Source organism: Pithys albifrons, chromosome 2 (assembly GCF_047495875.1).
Source record: "Pithys albifrons albifrons isolate INPA30051 chromosome 2, PitAlb_v1, whole genome shotgun sequence".
Classification (NCBI taxonomy): domain Eukaryota; kingdom Metazoa; phylum Chordata; class Aves; order Passeriformes; family Thamnophilidae; genus Pithys; species Pithys albifrons.
The window spans coordinates 12,199,460-12,218,241 of NC_092459.1; the positions used below are offsets into that span (position 1 = coordinate 12,199,460).

At 38.5% G+C, this 18,782-nt stretch overlaps 1 protein-coding gene across 1 annotated transcript in view; it reads right to left on the bottom strand.

The window, feature by feature from the left end:
- The window catches only part of GREB1 (growth regulating estrogen receptor binding 1), an 87,207-nt gene extending 72,782 nt beyond the window's left edge, over positions 1-14,425 (bottom strand). The window contains exon 1 of the mRNA XM_071547802.1: positions 14,337-14,425. The gene's annotated coding sequence lies outside the window, so the exon portion shown is untranslated. The remainder of the gene's footprint in view (positions 1-14,336) is intronic.
- Positions 14,426-18,782: the final 4,357 nt, after the last annotated feature.

An 18,782-nucleotide genomic window follows, 5' to 3' on the forward strand; every position in this document is an offset into this window, starting at 1 on the left:
AATATGACACTTGCCTATACTGTAGTTTCCTTCACCAATTGAGACTGATGACTCTACCTGCACAACCTCACAAGATTTTGCACGAGGCAAAGACAAAATATGTCCCTTACGCAGTAATATAACTATATAATTATTGTTATCAGTAACATTATGTCATATTCAACAGTCCTTAGCAGTAGACTCCACAGAAATGCATTTATTGGAAGGCCTATACAGATGAAGCCCCTGCCATTACTCAACAAGGCAGGCACTCCCATTCACATGAGATTGCAGCTTCACAGGAACCCCAATAGCCAGCTACATCCAAACAGGGAATGTTGACCCTTTGCCATGTCTATATGGATGAATAAAACAAGGCCACTGGTTGTTCTGTGGCACAACCGTGCTTGCTCCTTTGGACACATGTAGTGTTCTATGGTTTTGTGGGCCTATTAAGCATGGTTTGAGTCAGAATTTTTAATCAATGTCAGTGCTGTGCTGCAAGTCATCATAGTGATGCTTTCACAGCATGAAACTGAACGGCTGTGAAAATGTTTTAGTGGGGAAAAGACTGCTGGGACAGCATGTGAGGTTCATCCACTCTGAAACAATCCCTGGTGCCTGCCATTCCCAGCCCTGGCACTGCCTGGAAGACTCTTGCCTGCCACAGGCCAAAACTGCACCAGGAACCACTCCAGTTGGAAGTCCCTGTGCTCACCACAAACTGTTTTACTTAGTTTTGCAGGCTCTGCCTTTGAGTCCATGTGCACTCTGCTCACACTTTTCCTTTCTTCATCCTACTTTCTCTGACTTCTTTTCTATTCACCATCTTTTTAAAACTTTTTACTCTCAATGCCCTCCCCGAAAGTGATATACACACTCCACTTCCACCTACTTTTCCTTTCCAAGAACTGGAATGTTCAGCAATGAAACAACTAATACCGACACTTAGATGCCATTAGGGTTTAAAATTCTATTGTTCTGAATGATTAAGAAGTTGCATTTTGAGACTGTTGTAAACCCAGAGGCACTGCAGTGGTTATATTGCAGCTGCACATATATCCATGCAACCATGAGAAGAGACATCATTTTTTTTACCTTTCAACTGCATAGATTAAGTAAATGCATGAGAAAGTTGAATATCTGATTCATTATCTTGGTAAAGCTTCTACATCAGCTCCTGATTTTCTGTGAGTAGATTGTCCAAACTGTGATTTAAGCCTTCTCTTTCTTCCCTGCCTTTGGTTACACACACCACCACTTGAAGGTGACATGCTGCTCAGGCCACTCAGCAGCAAATGTCTTTAGGCTTTTCCCATTCTCCTCACAAAGAGATTCACATTTTTTATGTGTATCATTATTAGTTTGGGTATTTTAAATTGCTTTTACTTCATCTGTTACTCTGTCTCGTCATTGTGCAGTGTCAATGAGCACTGCTCAACTTTTGCTCTTCATTTTTTGAGGCAAATCAGACTAGACATGAAACTCAGCACACATAAAAAAGAAGAGCTAAGTAGTAACAAGCATTAATTTAAAATAAAGAAATTAAAGATAAGAACTTCTTTGTTGTATGGGAGCTGATACAGTTTGTTGCAAAATATCATCTGAACTTAGGCTGCAACTTCTCTGAACATGAAACCTGTACTACCCAGCAGCACTTATTATTTTCATGTTACTCGAATTCCTGTGCACTCTCCTGTGGAAAGTAACACATTTTCCATACAGTTCGTTCTCATAAATTTGTGACAAAATTTAAAGATATCAGTAATCAATGCATCTCTAGCTGTCCACAGTCAAAACTCTCTTCTGAAAGACTGTCAGAACAAAAACTTGTTAAACTATAGGAGACCACTTTTTCAGAAATTACTGCAAAATTCAAGATTGACTATTTAATGTAATTGTGCCAGATCACATACACCCAGGTTTCATACATGATATAGCTTAGAAGTGAGATTTAGGCCACCTTTTATGATGAAAACAAGCATATGCATAGGACAGAGTACTATGCAAAAGCACAGGAAGTCAAACAAAAAATCCCTAAAACCACAGGAAAACAAATACTAAAAGACAGCTATTTTTCATTTTAGTTCTGTCACATGATAACTCCAGTGGCTGCTCTGCCTTTTATGAGGAAAAACAGTGAATCATAGAATAGTTCAGGTTGGAAGAGACCTTTAAAAGTCATCTAGTGCAACCTCCCTGCAATAAGCAGGGACATACTTAGCTAGCTCAGGTCACTCAGAACCCTGTACAACCTAACCTTGAACATTTTCAGGGATGGGGCATTCACCACCGCTCTGGGCAACCTGTGCCAGTGTTTCACCACTTTCATAATAAAAAAAAATCTTCCTTATATCTAATCTCCATTTGACCTCTTTTACCCCTTGTCCTATGGCAACAGGCCCTGCTAAAGGACCAATTCCTCATGCACTGAAAAGTCCATCTATCAAACCCATATCTCTCCAATTAAGAGAGAAGGATGTTCTTCAGTCATTGAAAATATTGCCTTGTGAAAAGCTAGGGACAGAGATGTTGGCAAAATCAGGATGACAAGAAAGAACACAGGTGTAGTAAGAAAAAAGTTACAAAAACATTATAGGAGATGCAATACTTTGTGTTTTTCTAGAAGTAGCACTGTATTACATATTATAAAATGTATTAACTGTGGAATACACAAGCTGCAGTATTGGTGTTCAAGATCCATACAATAAGAGTGAAAAACATTTGTTCTTGACTCTTAAGCATAGCAATGAAAACGAACACAGCATGTAGCCTCTCTGTGGTCACTCAGGCATGCAAGCAAATCTGTAGCTCTTCATCTTCTTTACTGGATGAGGATATAGGAAGATAAGTAAAGATGAATCATCTAGCTGCCCAAAATGCCAGTTTTCAAGTGCAATATCCCTCCAAATAAATCACAAAGATCCATTTGTTATTTGATATAAACTTTAGTGTAGCAACAGTGATATTATTATAAACATTCTCAAAATTAACTCTTACGTCGTGGTGAGTTGACCCTGGCTGGATGACAAGTAGCCACCGAAGCCACTCAATCACTCCCCTCTGCAACTGGACAGAAAAGAGAAAATATAATGAAGGGTTCCTGAGCTGAGGTAAGGACTGGAAGAGAGATCACTTGCTGATACCACCATGGGCAAAACAGAATCAAAGTGGGGATATGAATTAAATTTATTACAAACAGTTAGAGCAGGATAATGAGAAGTAAAATAAATCTTAAAATCACCTTCCCCTCATGCCTCCCTTCTTCCCAAGTTTTACCTCCTCCCCACCAGCAGCACAGAGAGTCAGGGAATGGGGGTTAGGGTTAGGGTTAGGATCCAGCATGAGTCTCCTCCATGGGTCAGGTGGATCTCTGCACTCCCATGGTCCTCCACAAGTTGCAGGGGAACCTCAGTTCCAGCACCTGGAGCACTTCCTCCATCTCCCTCTCAACTGACCTTGGTGCCTGCAGAGCTGTTCCTCTCACATAATCTCACTCCACTTTTCTCCAACTGCAGTTTTCATCTGCCCCAAACCTTTTTTTTCCCCTTCTTAAAAATGTTATCAACAGAGGTGTTACTATCACTCCTGACTGGACTGGCTTTGGCCAGTGGTGGGTCCATCCTGGAGACAGCTGGCATTGGCCCTGATGAACATGGGGAAGTTTCTGGCAGCTTCCCACAGAAGCCATCCCTGTAGGCCCCCTGTTACAAAAATGTTGCAACAGAATCCCAATACATACATTTATATCAAAGTTTTCTCTTCAGTCCTAAATTACAGTAAAAGGAAATATGGTATATAAGCAAATGCTCCTTAAACATTTTAATTTCAGGCTTTCAAAAACAGATCACACCTTTAGCTCTACTTAAAGATGTCATGTAACTACGTGCTGGCAAATCCCAGCTCCAATTTCCTCTATTTAATAGTGTTATTGATTCAACCTCAGCTTTACTTTTAATACTTAGATTACCATTTGGCTTAAGTATCTTCATATTGAATTCATGCAGTTTCCTTATGACAATAATGCAATTATGTGTATTGATGTGGTCTAAATTTAGTAAAGATTACAAGTATATTCTATTTAATGTTATACTCTTAGCCAAATGTGTGCAGCAATGAATCCTAAAAACACGTTTTATTACATATTCCTAGAGTCTGACCCATAGCCAGAAGTTCTACTCAGCCCTCAGTCCTGTAAAGAATGTTTTTTACATTTTGTCTACTTAGTTCAAGAATGGCAGCAGCATTGCATAATGATACAGGCACTATCACTGGCTCTGGATTAGCTGAAAAAACCAGCTTGGTTCACAGGAATCACCAGCACAGTCCCATTTCTAGACTGCCTTCCTCTCTGCTGCTCCCTATTTCAGGTTTAATGAGCTCTCACATGACTGGGGTCCAGACTGTTATCCCAGCTGTTTGCCACTAAAACTTGTGATACCTCTGCAAAACTGGGGGTTTAAAGAGCTCTGATCTCTAAAAAGAAATCCAAATTGACAAGGAGCAAACAGGATTTTTTTTTCTCATAACATTCTCAGAATATTTTTATTGCATTTAATACAAACAGCTTGCAATGGCTGTTCCTTCACCAGTACAACAAAAGGGTGAATGGGCAATACAGGATTTGAAATATATTAGGTACAGGTTTTGATACTGTAACTTTTACTTGTTGCTGAAGAAAGCAATCCATCTTGAAAGTGAGGCATAACTCTTCCAGATATCAAAGTCAATATTTTAAGCATGAATTGCATAAAATATCATCTTTTTCTCTCCCAATACATACAATCCATAAATAAAACCAAACAAACAAAAAATCCACAAACCAAACTTCTTTGCAAGTGTTAAAGAAAGGTGGGGAGTTAGTTTTGTTTCATTGTCTCAGAACAGTTCTCCATAATATGTCCAAGAGGACAAAAAAGGAATTCTTTAAAAGTAAGGTCTCATTATGTTTACATTATGAAAAAAGATTGATTCTTCGATGTGCAATGTTTAACTTATAGGCTTGACTAATCTGCATTTTTAGAAACTAACAGATTGTTTTACTGGTTAGTGCAAATGTTATTGATCTGCTTTCTTGCTGAATTAATAGCACTAGGATAGGACAACTCGCTTTCTCAGCTTTCCCAATGTTTTCCTGAAAAGAGGCCCATTACATGGCAGGGGGCAAAGGACAGGCCTAGATAACACTGTTTAGACATTTCTTTGATGTCCACAGGCATCATCCTCGACAACTGACCACTAGAGACAAAAGAGTTCTCTGAGGCTGCTGGAAATCCCAGCCATTCTTCTCACCACCTTTTGATATCCCAAGGCTTCTATACCCTGACCTCTGCACTCTGACATCCTTATTTGAAGGATGGTCAGAAATGTCAAAAATTCTTTCCAAATTTAGCCAGTAAACTAAGGATTTATGTTCCTTTTCATAGTTGCTTTGTGTCCTATAATATACCAGTGGGAATGCTGAGAAAATTTTACAGAGAATAGAAAGAAAAGTATCAAGAAGCAAAATTTCAATTTGCTGGTTTTTAAACCATTCTTAAACATCTACTTTCTAAAAGAAAACCACTCTGTCTAGAGTGCCTTGATGGTGCCATGTTGTGCACAAGTGCCCACAATATTTCTACCCAGTCAGTGTCATTCAGAATTCTACTTACATGCAGTAAGTCCACTGCCATGCAGATGTTGCTTACTAACATAACTTCACTCAATAAATACACACGTTAAATGCTGTGTCTGATGTATTTTAAGGACGGATACAAATTTCTATCCATTCATATTAAAAAACCAACAGCAACATGATTTTAACATTTTTCAAGCATTTTTCCTCTCTACACACTGTGTGATTAGTAATTGGATCCGTTTCCCACTGTTTCCCAGAATATTTAAAGAATACATTTTCCACAAAACTACCAGCATAGTTTTGTACCATAAGTACTTTTATTCAAGCAATTTTGTTTTCACCCTTTCTGAGGAATTAAAATTGAAGAAAATGGTCAAATAAAACTAATACATATCTAGGCAAGATACTGGGAACTCAGGAAAACATCTAGAGAAACAACCTTTTCCCTTGTGAGGTCCTGTTGAAAACTCACTTTAGATATGTAAGCCAAAACACATATATAAGTAATAAGTCAAACAAGACCAACCTGCTGACAATCCATAAGTATGCACAAAATAGGAGTTTAGCCAAAGTAGTGTATGTGGTCTCCTGTGCTTTGACAACAACTTCTGCAGCACACGGCTAAAATAATACCCTGCCATGCACTTCTATTGCTAATGAGGACGAAGTTTGGTCGAAAATTTGGTGCCTTTCACAGTATACAATCTTCTAAACTAAGTTTGATGAATTATGGCCAAGGAGTAAATTGGTTTTCATTGATTTTTTTTTAACGGGCACCCATACGATTTTTCTACACTAATAATCCTCCTAATTTAAAAGTCAATGACATATCAGCATTAACACAACAGATAAAGGAAGCATACATGTCAACATTTTAAAAATAAAACAATTAATAATTTATAATACAAATGTTGGGATTTATAATGCTTGTTTTAAAGCCAGTTCTAAATCACCTAGTATTGTCTACCCACCTCAGCCAATGTTTATTTACTTTTTATAGATTTTTACTTTTTACTATTTATAGATGTCTGTCAGAAGAGAGTGAAACTGAATTCAGGAAAGGAATGGAGTGTGATTTGAATGACCAAGAGTCTTGCCACCTTTAGAAACTCCCTTCTCCTCTATATTAATTTACTAGCATAAAAAGATATACCAGCAGGGGAAAAAAGTGTAGTTAACAAGGAAAAAAAGGGGGCATTTTTTAAGTTTTAGAATTCATACAATTGTCAAGACAAATGCTGATGATAGCCATTTAAGGGCTGTTAGAATTGATCTTTCTGGTTTTGGTGGGGTTTGAATTAAACCAGAACCTGAGGATTCTTGTTCTGTGATTACTCTTGTTATGTTTAAAATAAATTGCATGTATTTAAGCAAAACTGGGAACTTGCTTATGAATCAGTATAGAGCCCTCAGAGCAGCTCCAACACAAATGTAAAACAGATCAACTTAAATCAGGGTAAAAAAAGCTCTCATGAACCACAAGAATGTAAGTATTTTCATTTAACTGAATCCTGACCATGGAAAAGAAACTATCCCCAAACAGGCAACATACATAAAAACCTAAGGTGATACCTATGTAACAAGAGGAAAAGACTGAAAAAAGACTTCCATTTCTGGCAGTGTCTACTCAACAATGACAATCTATTTTACACAGGTTCATTACTGCTCTGATGTTGGAAATTACTGCCCTGCCGGTTTTACCCACATTGTTTTTCTTGTGAGCAGTCCCTGATGCACTTTAGTAAAAAAAGGTTAACACTGTTCTAGTAATAGACCTTCACCACCCCATTCATTTCAAGCAAAAGGGATTAGGAGCCACGCAGAGGAGCAGCTCACCTGGCAGAGGCACCCGTGACAACCTGTGACAGAAGTGCAATAGGAGTAACGAGGGACAGGAACTTTCTCAGTCGGCACAGTAGCAGTCAGAAGAAGACGTGTGAACAAGGCCTTAGTAAAGCACACTAGCTTTTCATGTGCATGCTTTTATACACAGCCCTGAGTACAGGCCAATTCTTTGCCTGCAGTTACACTTAATTCTGATGCAGGTAGAACACATAAAACTGAACAGATTATTCCTTTGCAGTCCTGCTCTTTGTCAGACTTCTTTCTCCCTTCTGTCAGTCATCAGGTGTTTCCAGACTCTCATCACATAACCTAAAAAATACAACTGTGAAAGCAATTTCTAATTGGATATACCAGAAATTGCACCTTCAAAAGAAAAATTAATTTCATCTTGCATCCACAGAAACACACAATGGAAAAAAACCCCAAACTTCAGGAATCCATCTAGATTAAGACCTCATTTGCAAAGATTAAAGGGATCATTCCAACTCAGTAAGATTTAGCTTGAATTCAAGATAGCCTTTTTCCTTTAGAAAAAGTGTCTCTTTAGACATAGCCAGAGAACATTACATGCAAAAGCAATGCCACCTAGCAGTGAAAACACAGTGAAGCAATATAGCTAATTTGAAGTGAGAATGGCACCATCCATAAAGTTTTGTTTTCTTGGTGCCATCCTACACGCCATTACTTCACACCCAGACTGGCCTGTCAACATGACCTTACACCTCCACTGCTACAAGCATCTGACCCAGGAAGAGATGCCTGGCCTTTATGTCAAGGGATGGAGAACTGCTTGTGTCCAGACTGCAGGGCCCTGTTCACATCACCTGGTGCTTGGCCAAAGTGCCTCTAGGCCTCTGTTGGGTCTCCATGGACCTGATGTAACTATTTGTGTGTGGTCTTACCCCCAGTCAGTTTAATTTAACTACTATGCAGACTGTATAAAACTATAGCTGCACTCTTGTTTCATATTGTGGAAGCCTATCTGTCCCTAGGGAATGGACTGCAGTATCAGTAGAAGACTAGAGCTTTCCTAACACCCTCTGTGATTTACACCCAGATTTGCTTCACCGCGTTTAGGGGGACATTTCCAGGTCTTTGAAAGGTCTTCTAAATACAGAATGTGCACTTTGCATTGGCTTTTCCTCAGCCACCATCTTTCATGAGTAGACCTGGTTGATATCTCATGACCCCCACAATGCTCAGCCATGTATTACACACATGGGATTGGACTAATGCAACTGCTTAGGACATACTCCTTATCAATTGTGTTCAAAATGAGGACCCCACCATGAGGCAGAGCACTCCAGTACATCATCAAGATTCCTCTCCTACTTTTTCAGTATCACATGAACTTCAAAGCAGGATATATACCACAACACTGTGTAGAAAGTGTGTAAGATGCTTGTATCATAGCTAGGGGGGCTGGATATTGGGTCAAATGTTTGTCTGATGCTGAGAAGGTGAGACTTGGTTTATCTCCTTTCCTTTATGGTTGTGTTTCTCCAAGGTCCTCTCAGTAGCAGAGACATATTTACCACTGATGTGAATGCTGTGCCCTTCCTTACACAAAAAATGACAGATGACAAAAAATGTGGTAATATAACAGTATGAAGGGGGAAACGACAATGTAAAGCAGTATACGCACCTGTGATAGAAGAGTTTTCATAGAATAAAATGAAAACTAAACACTACCCATCAAAGACTTCTTCAAATATTTCACTAACAAAAAGGAATACTGAGGAACATATGAGTCCACAACTGAATGGGAAAGGGACCCTTAAAACAGGTTGCAGTGAAGGATGAGATACTGAACACCTTCATTGCTTTTGTCTTGACTGCAAGGTTTGCTCTCAGGAATCCCTGACCCTGGAAACCAGAGAGAAGCCCTGGAGGAAGGCTTCCCTCGGTCAAGGAGGATTGAGTAAGAGACTGTTTTGTCAAACTTGACATTCACAAGTCCATGGGCCCCGATGGGAAGCACCCATGAGAAGTGAGGGAATGATAGTTCCCTTAGACATCATTGCTAGACCACTCTTGACCTATCTCAGCAACAGGACAAGAGGCAACAGGCAGAAACTGGAACACAAGGAGTTCCATCTGAACATGAAGAAGAACTTCTTTACTGTGGGAGTGACTGAGCACTGGAACAGATTGCCCAGAGAGGTTGTGGAGTCTCCCTAACTGGAAATACTCAAGAACTGTCTGGATGCAACCCTGTGCGACATGCTCTAGGATGACCCCACCTGAGCAGTGAGGTTGGACCTGATGACCCACTGTGGTCCCTTCCAACCTGACCCATTCTGTGATTCTTTGAAATCATTTATAGCTCTGCCTACACAAAAATGCCACTAAGATCTGGATCTCTCACTTAACTAAACCATCCTTTCCACTGCAGTCTAGTAAGTAAAATATGTTTTCTTTAAAAAAAAATTATTATGCATTTACATAATAAATCAACAATTTTGTTACTTTTGGAGTGAAAATAATGAAAATAGCTATCAGATAAGAACGAAACAATCTTTACAATTTTTTGGTAACTTCCAAATCATCCTTGTGTTCAAAAGTATTTTCACTACTCATACCTCCTGAACAATTACACCAGTGAAATGTAGTTTTATCCACCATTCTATGTACGGTTTGACACCTCTGTGGTAGCCTTTGTACTTGATCTCTAGTGCATAGAGAAACTGGGAGAATACAGACATTTTGAAAACATGTGAAAATGTGGTTCCAAGTCAGAAAATTCTATTTTTTTTTTTTTAATGCACCAAACTTCTCGTTGATAGAAGCAAAATGGGTGCTTTCAAACTAGCCTCTATCCCCATTCAGGTCATCTTCCAGTTAATACAGACACACAGTAAATAGGGATTTGTATGATCAAAACAGTCATAACCATTAGAAACTTGCTTATCATATCCAAGCACTGTAAAATGACGTTAGAACTTCACAGGGCATGATAGGATAGGATTGGATTGTTACTTTTATTTTAAATAAACATTTATCCTTGGAAAAGGAATAAGAAACATTGTGGAAATAAAACCTTCCCATCCAAAAGGAAAAATCTATGTATTTTCTCCCTCTCATTAAAACACTTTCCCACTAAGAAACTCTAAAAACTAAGACAGCTAGATGACAAACAAGGATACATTTTGCAGGCAACCACTTAAAACAACACAAAAATTGTTAAAAGAATCATAAGTTAAGTACTGGGATGAATTCTCATACCTATATACATACAGCTTTGATTGCAATTCTTTGCCAGTATTGACTACTTTTATGACTGTGATGTTAATATACTCTCTATAAATAATTTTTCAATTCTATCTACTGCATAATTACATAAATATTACATCAATATAATTACATGCTTTTAGTACACAGAGAACTGCTGTGCTGTTTAGCTAGAAAAAGGGTATTTTCTTCATATAATACTCAATACTTTACAGCACTTTTTCTATGGTATGCAATGTCTAAAGGGCAAGTTTCATATAACCGTTTCTTCAGAGATACACCACTGGCAGTGTTACTTTTTAGACTTTCTTTATTCTTCAGAAAAACATTCAAGCATGAAAGGCACTGATAATGGCAAATGAAGGCAAACTGAAAAACAAAATAAAGTTCTTTGGAATCCTTAGGTATAATTATAAAAGTACAGCTGCAAACGTCTATAAAGTGAACATCAGGACTGGATTTCCTTAGTAAATAACCACAGTCTGTGTTAGAGATACTTTGAAGAGTTATGCAGAGTTGCTGACTGACTGAATCATTAACCACAGTCTAAGTGAGGAAAAAAGCAAGGAATCTTCAGCTACAGTTAAAGAAATTATGATCTCCGCTGGAAGTAAATGCTTCATTTTGTATGAAGGTGAAAAAAAGGAGTGACATCACTTATCATTCACTGTGCAGACTTTGTATTCATTAGAAGGGCCATAGTCAATAAGAAACAAAGGTAATTTTCACCTATAGATAATGATGCCCTGTATCACTAGAGGGTCTGGGAGTCTGACAGGCTTTGATTTATTAAGAATCACATTTGACAGTTCACAAGTTCCTAGTCCAAATTTCACCTAATATAACTCATGCTGTAAAATGCTCCCACTTTATTTTGTTATACAAAATTATACTGTTTTTCTTGTGGTTACTTTTACATTGTGTAATTTCCATACATTTCAAATGCAGAAAAGCAGCAGTTCTGACTTTGCCACTTTTCACATTTTACAGAGTAATCTGTTCTGGGTTTCGGGGGCAGGTGTTGTTTTATTAAAAGAGTAATTATGTAATTATGGAAGTCATTAGTTTCTTATACAGAATACATTCTTTTAGTTTAACAGCATAAAAACAGAATTAAAACCACTGTTTTTAATTTGTGAATTCACATTAGAAAAGTCTTTCCTTAACTTTGTGCATATCATGGATAGTATTGATGTTATAAAATCCCATCTAAGAGATTCTGAGCTATTGTATTCACACTACTTTAACAAGGTATTTAAATACAGACACAAATACACAATAGATTCAAGATCTAAGTTAGAAGAAAATTTCTGCAAAACTATATATTTCCAACACCAAGAAATACACCATTTTTAACAGAAAACAAATGAACCATTGCTTCAAAAACACGGTGCCTAACAAAGTAAAGATGATCACAGCATAAGTGAAATTCCATCCCTAAATCACTCTTTTCTAGGCTTGTGCTTATAACATCTTCTGTCAGGAGCTAATCTCACGTGACAGGCCTGATCCAAAGCCATTTGAAGTCAATGGAATGTCTCTTCCTGACTTCAGGGAGCTGTGCATCCAGCCCTTATAAACTTCAAGAACAATACGATTCACAGAAGGTTGTTTTAAGAGAACAATACCTACAATACCTAACAAGAAAAGCATGTTAGCTTCAAAGGAAAGTTACCTGCAGTAGTAGATTTGTGTTAGCTTGTTTTGTTATTGGCTTTTTATGCACATAGCACAGTTAAACCTTTCCAAAGTGACAACATGCCATTTCTTTAGCAGAAGCCACAGAAAATCAAAACTGTAATCAAAACCAAAAAAATCAATTAAAAAATAGGCAGTTTTGTATGTAGCATGTTTACTTTTTCTAAAGAAACAGAAGATCACGTTTAAAGTCTCAATTAACTCAATGTTTTCTTAAACAGCTGTACATTAAGAACAAGACAGAACAAGAGATTTCAAAATATATCATTCATTCCTGAATTTAGTCAAACAAAAGAAAGATTAAAAAATACCACACAAACCCAAACTAGTTTTGTAAGCAAGGGGGCAGGCTGACAGGAAAATAAGTTATTTTGTTTTTTCTTTTATAATAAAACCTCTGACTCTTTACTGACTTAAGTAAATTTCAGAGCTGGAGCTGACAACTACCACACCAGACACAGTGACCAATGTCAGACTGTTATTTATTGTCAGAAAATAATAATATAAATGAAATAAGCCCTGAAATAGCAATTAAGAGCATTGTAAAAACTGGTGGAAGCAAAGTCCCATTGCTGTGATGTGTATTTTCCCTCTTTTGGTAGAAAAATGCAGCAAAGTCAACCAGTACAGAACCCAGATGCACACTGGTACCACCAAATTTACCCTGACAAAAAAGCAAGTCAAACTCAGGTCCCCCACCTTCAAATTCCCCAATGAAGCAGAGAATGGTGGTTCCAACTTCCTCACTCAGACACTAAACCAACTCATTATAGCTATTCTAGTTACCTAATGAAAACACAGACACTTCCAATTAAGAATGGAAGTTTATTCTATTATTCCAGAATGTCCACCTTTACAGAATGATTCTGTCTTTCATGGCAAAAAAAAATCTAAAAATTAGATTCTAAAGATTCTCATTCATAAGACATCCAAACCGCTGCCAATTTTCTCTGTAATTGGTTCAACATGTTTAACAACAAACACTGACCCTACAGATTTTACTAAGTAGTAATATTCGGAAGAGTCTATGAGGTATTACATCAAAACCAATGCAGCCCATACCTCAAAAAGTAAAGTAAATGAGACAAAGCACAAGCAAACAGCAAGCATCAATGTCCCTATTGTATAGATGCTGTAGTTTCCGTCTCTTTCATCTCAGCTTCCACTACCCACAACTAAAAATAAACAGTTAACTTTATAAATAAACCTAACCAAATTGCTGATTGTTTAGTCTGAGTGCATGAATTACACCCAACTAGAAATTTCATTTCAGGCCAGCACAAAATTATGGGTTTTTTCTAAATAAAATGAAACAGTTTTTCTTAGGTCAAACAGCATACCTTGTTTAGGGATCACAAATATTTTCTTACAATAATTGTCAAACAGCCCATTTTATTTGACTTTAAACTTCCCACATTTAATTTGGGAGTTTTGCCTTTTTTTGTTGTTGCTATTAAATGCATTTCTGAACTGAAACATTGTCCTATTATGAAAAAGCAAACTTTCATGTAAAAAACAATTCAAAACAATATTCAGTTTTTAACTTCAAGGTTTATTTTTTTTGTTTTTTTTTTCTGAAATACACAAATTAATTAATTGATTTGTTCACTCCAAAACTGTATTTTGGGTAAATAAACCATTTGCATCTTCTTTCAAATCTCATTTATCCCTGTATCAGTTGTGCTGCTACCCTATTCCCTCTTCCTACACAGGAGTTGGGACACAAACTGCCCACTGCTAAATATTGCTGGCTGGTATCCCGATCTCCTCGGACCTGCTCCCCTCTCACTCCGTTCCTGTTGGTGCTGGGACTAACACTTCCCTAACCTTCAGGGCGTCCCGTTACCCCCCCGCCGTCTCGGAGTGTTCCCAGGTGCTGATAATCTTTTCTCTCTATTGTTGGTGCTGCTGCTTCTCCTTATTTTGGCAGATGCTACAGCTTTGCAAGTTGCATGGATCTTACCTCTGAGACCCTCTTTGTTGCTCAGTCTGCGACCACGCTGGAAGCAGGGAGTGATGGATATTAGGGAAGCATAAACCTCCCCTCGCTGTTTAGCAGCGTGGTCTGCAAAGAAAGATAGAGATGCTGCTCTCTCGTCCTCCTCCCCCCTCGCTGTTCCAGCCTCCTCCTCCCTCCTCCTTGCTCCCTCCTTCCCAGCCACAAGCTCTAGTTCTGTCTGTGCTCCCACACAATGCGCTACCTCTCAGCACCAGCTACCTAAGGTCAAGAATACAACCCCTCACCCTTCCCCCCGCCTTTTCCTCTCCGGCCTCATGTATCCTCACCCCTGCTTCCCACTCAATGTGGTATCTTCCCAACTAGACGTGCCTTGTGTGGCTCTAGGGTCTAAAGTGCAGACAATTTCAGCAGCCTGAGGGGGAGGAAAAAAAAAGTTACAAAACAGAAGATGCAGACGGAAGACCAGGGCTAGGAAGGGAAAGTGGAAGTCTTCTGGAGAAATAGGAAAGTTTGGGGTTTTTAATGCCTGTGAAAAACAGTCTAGTCACAGTAGCCAAAGCCTGCCATTTGGAGATTAGTTTAAGCAATCTATACAGATAAAGAAAAGTGCCCTGGATAGCTAGTTATCTTTTAAATCCAGCTTACCTATTGGTTATGTTCTTTGTTTCTCAATCCATATTCTAAATAGTTGTTTTTTTAAAAAAAGCTTCCAAACTTTTTCTCCACAAAGTCAAACTTAAATACCAACATAATCTGATGATGCAACAGAGAATGAAAGTGAAAAAGTAACAAGAGGTATTTTTTAAGATTATGACCTATGAAATCATCCCATCAGGTCACAGAAAACACATGCACAAGTCCTCTGACTTTTCAGCTTAAATGACAAATGTGTTCAAGGGATCTTTTTTCATGTTCAAAAGTCATGATGACTAGAAACACTTTCAGGTAACCAGCATGGGGCTCCCAAATATCACATATAATTACAGCTATCCAGCATGTACTTGTTAATGACCTAATTTTAGATACATGATAAAATAGACCTTCTGAAGTGTTTATGTTTGTTACAGAGACTGTGGAGAGAGGTAGGTGATGCTGAAGACTTCTAAAAGATCTTATCAGCTTAAGGTTAAATACCTTAGTTAGGTGGAAAGGATCTCCCTCTGGAGGCCTTGAGAGGCACCTGGCTCTCCCCAGTGACGTATGAAGATGCATTAGATACTCAGTTCATGAGGGCTCTTTTACCAAGTACCTAGAATTAAGCAGCAAGTTAGCTACTGCAAAGCCAAGGTCAGGCACAGTGAAGGGGTAATAATTACAAGTCATCTTAAAACTTTAGATATCCTAGCCCAGGTTTCTTCATTGTTAGTTGCCTCATAGAACAAGGAGGAGGCATGACAAGTCTAAGGTCATGCAGAGACGTGGTCCACAGGCCAGAGAAACAACACTCACCATGCCTGGATCATCAAGCAAATAAAAGATACCTTCTAAGCAACATCCACAAAATCAAAGCAATCTATTGATCAATCTTCATAAAACTCTTGATCAATTTGAAAATAATCAGAACATAGTCTTTATCTTCATTCAGTGCTAGGACAAGCTCAGCAACCAGTGCAACCAACGCCGATTTTGTCCAGCTTGAGAATGATAACCTAAATTAATGAACTGAAATTAAGAAACTTATCTATTTACTCTGTCGTAATAATCTCAGTCACTTTGCCCAGAAAAGGTTATAATCCAGATTTGTGAAATCTCATATGCCCAGCATGTGCTTCAAAGGAGCAGCTTCTTCCATGTTCTCCCCTGCAGCAAGACCTGTATCCCAGCAGTATTCTATTCCCTCTCCCACTTGAAGGCTCAGCCAGGGCAACTCCTGGAAAACTTTAAACTTAACCAAATACATCTGATACATACAATAATTCAGAATGAGCTACAGTGTTGTGCTGCAGCAAAAAGGCAAGCTGCCTCTTTCCATGATCAAGAGACTTGCACCACAGCATGTCTCACATAATTTAAAGATCCCATCTCCAAACCAGTGCAAAGATTTTTCAAAACTCAAGCCAGAGTAAAGACCTGAACTGGATACCTTTTGACAGCCAGGCTGCCAGAATCAAAACTTTCCTTCCTCAATTATGGGCTTTTTAAAAACTAATGCCATCTTGCACTATGTAGAGAAATATTCCCTTTCAACTTCCAATATACACACTACTTTCAATAGCCTTTACTAAACCGTAAGGACCAACAGTACCACGCCTAAGCTGTGCTAAGGACTAAGGCAGAGTTTTTATTTTAACAACAGGTAAACTTTGAAACTAAAATCAGCTAAAATGAGTAGAGACAAACAGATTTCTCATCCCTTTTGGTACTAAAATATATCTATAAAATCATCTAGATTCTTTTTCTAGAACATTCCAGACATGTCACATCAGAACTTTTCAAGGTCAGAACTTTCTAATGGTCAGCAAAGGAAGCTTTAGAATTGACAGATCATTTGGAAGTAACATATCACCCAAATACGAAGCTGCTGAACTACTAGCTATAAGGTTAAGGCATGTAATCTATAGCTTAAACCCGTGCCAGAAGAGTTGTGTATGAGTGGAACACCAGTGGCTGACTGGTACAGTGAATGCTGCTGCAACAATGCTGTAACATTGTACAACACCGAACAGTGAAGTGACAGAAAATCATTCCGGATACCCAAATACAAAACTGAAATATTCAGGTGTATCTCACAGAAGTAGATGACTGAAAAGGCAGGATACATTAAGTAGTAATAAATGAAAAACAATGGGTGTGCTCTAACAAGCCATAGTGGCACTCAGGGTAGGAAGTCAGAGCCAAGATGCTGACAGTATGGATACTTACAGAGATTTAGAGATCAGTGGAAAATCAAAAGCAGCTGACCAGAAAGAATTACCAGAAAGAGTTGTCCAGAGAGCAGGACAAGAAAGAATGGTCAGAGAACTCTGCTCCAGCTCTGCTCAGTCTCTCCAGTGCAGGACTATACGAGCAATACCAGTGCCATGAAGTGCAATCCTTTCCCCTCACAGCAGACTCTTTCTCTTTGAACCAGTTTTTGCGACTGCTTCAGCCAACAGCAGCAGCCACAGAACTAGGCAATACCAAAGACACTTCTTTCTTCCTCTCCTTTTGTCCAGGTTCAGGGAAATAGCAAAGCAAAAATGGAAGGATGTTGCTGCCAAAGCCACAATTCACAGTACCACCCTCTGATGCTTTTTACCCTGCTGTTGCTGCAGCTGCCAACTCTTGGTGCATAATGATGGGCTCTTGCCCACATAGTGAAGACGTTTCTGAGCACTGTAGACAGTTTTCTGAAAACAACAGCTCAATGTTCACTAGTTATCAAAAAGGCACACACAATGTTAGGAAAATAATTGAGAATAAAGTAGAAATACCAGTTTGACATTGTATTAAGACTATACTTGTAGGCTTCTTGCACTCTACCTGGATATCTTTCACAGGATCATGGAATAATTCATGTTCAAAGGGAGCACAGGACGGGTCTAAGCCAATGTCCCAATCAAAGAAGGGTTGGCCAGCTATGAGGTGAGTTTGCTCAGGGGGTTATCCAGTTGTGTTTTGGAAACCTCTAAGGATGGAGACTATACAACCTCTCTGGGCAGCCTCTTCCACTGCCTTACTGTTCTCATATGTGGGAAAAAAAAAGTTCTTTTTCCTCTGTTATTATTTTTTTCTTTCAAATTAAAGTGTTATTCCTTTTGAATGGCACATTTGAAAAGGCTATAGCAGAACAAAAAAAGCAACATACAGGAGTGACTAAGGATTTGAAATAAATTCCACACAAAAGAGATTAAATAGGCTATGAGTCTTCAGATTGGAAAATACATAACTGACCTTTTAAATACCTGTGATGCTGAGAATAGTATGAAGAAAAGTGAACTGAAAAGAAGTTCTCCCTGTTTCCCTTAACACAGGAATTACAGAGCACCCAGTGACATGATTAGGGAGCATATTTGAAACAAAATTACGTTGTGCTTTTCAAACAACTCAAAATTGTAGAACTCACTGCTGCAGAATGTAACAACTGATCATCTTTTCTTTCCTAGGGTTTATAATCAGATCATTTGCAATCAAATAATTTATCATTATTAGAATTCGCCTTCTGATCAGAAACACACCAAGGTGAAGAAAAGGAGGCTTGGGGAGACCTTATCAGTCTCTACAATCACATGTAAGGAAGTTGTAGTGAAGGAGGTACTGATGTCTTTGCCCAAATAATAAGCCATAGGATGAAAGGAAACAGCCTCAAGTTGCACCTGGAGAGGTCTAGATTAGATATTAGGGAAAATGTCTTTGGCGAAAGGGTTGCCAAGCATTGGAACAGGCTGACCAGGGAAAAGGCTCAGTCACCATTCCTGCAGATATTTAGATGTGCCAATGTGGCATGTAGGGACATGGTTTAGTGGTGGG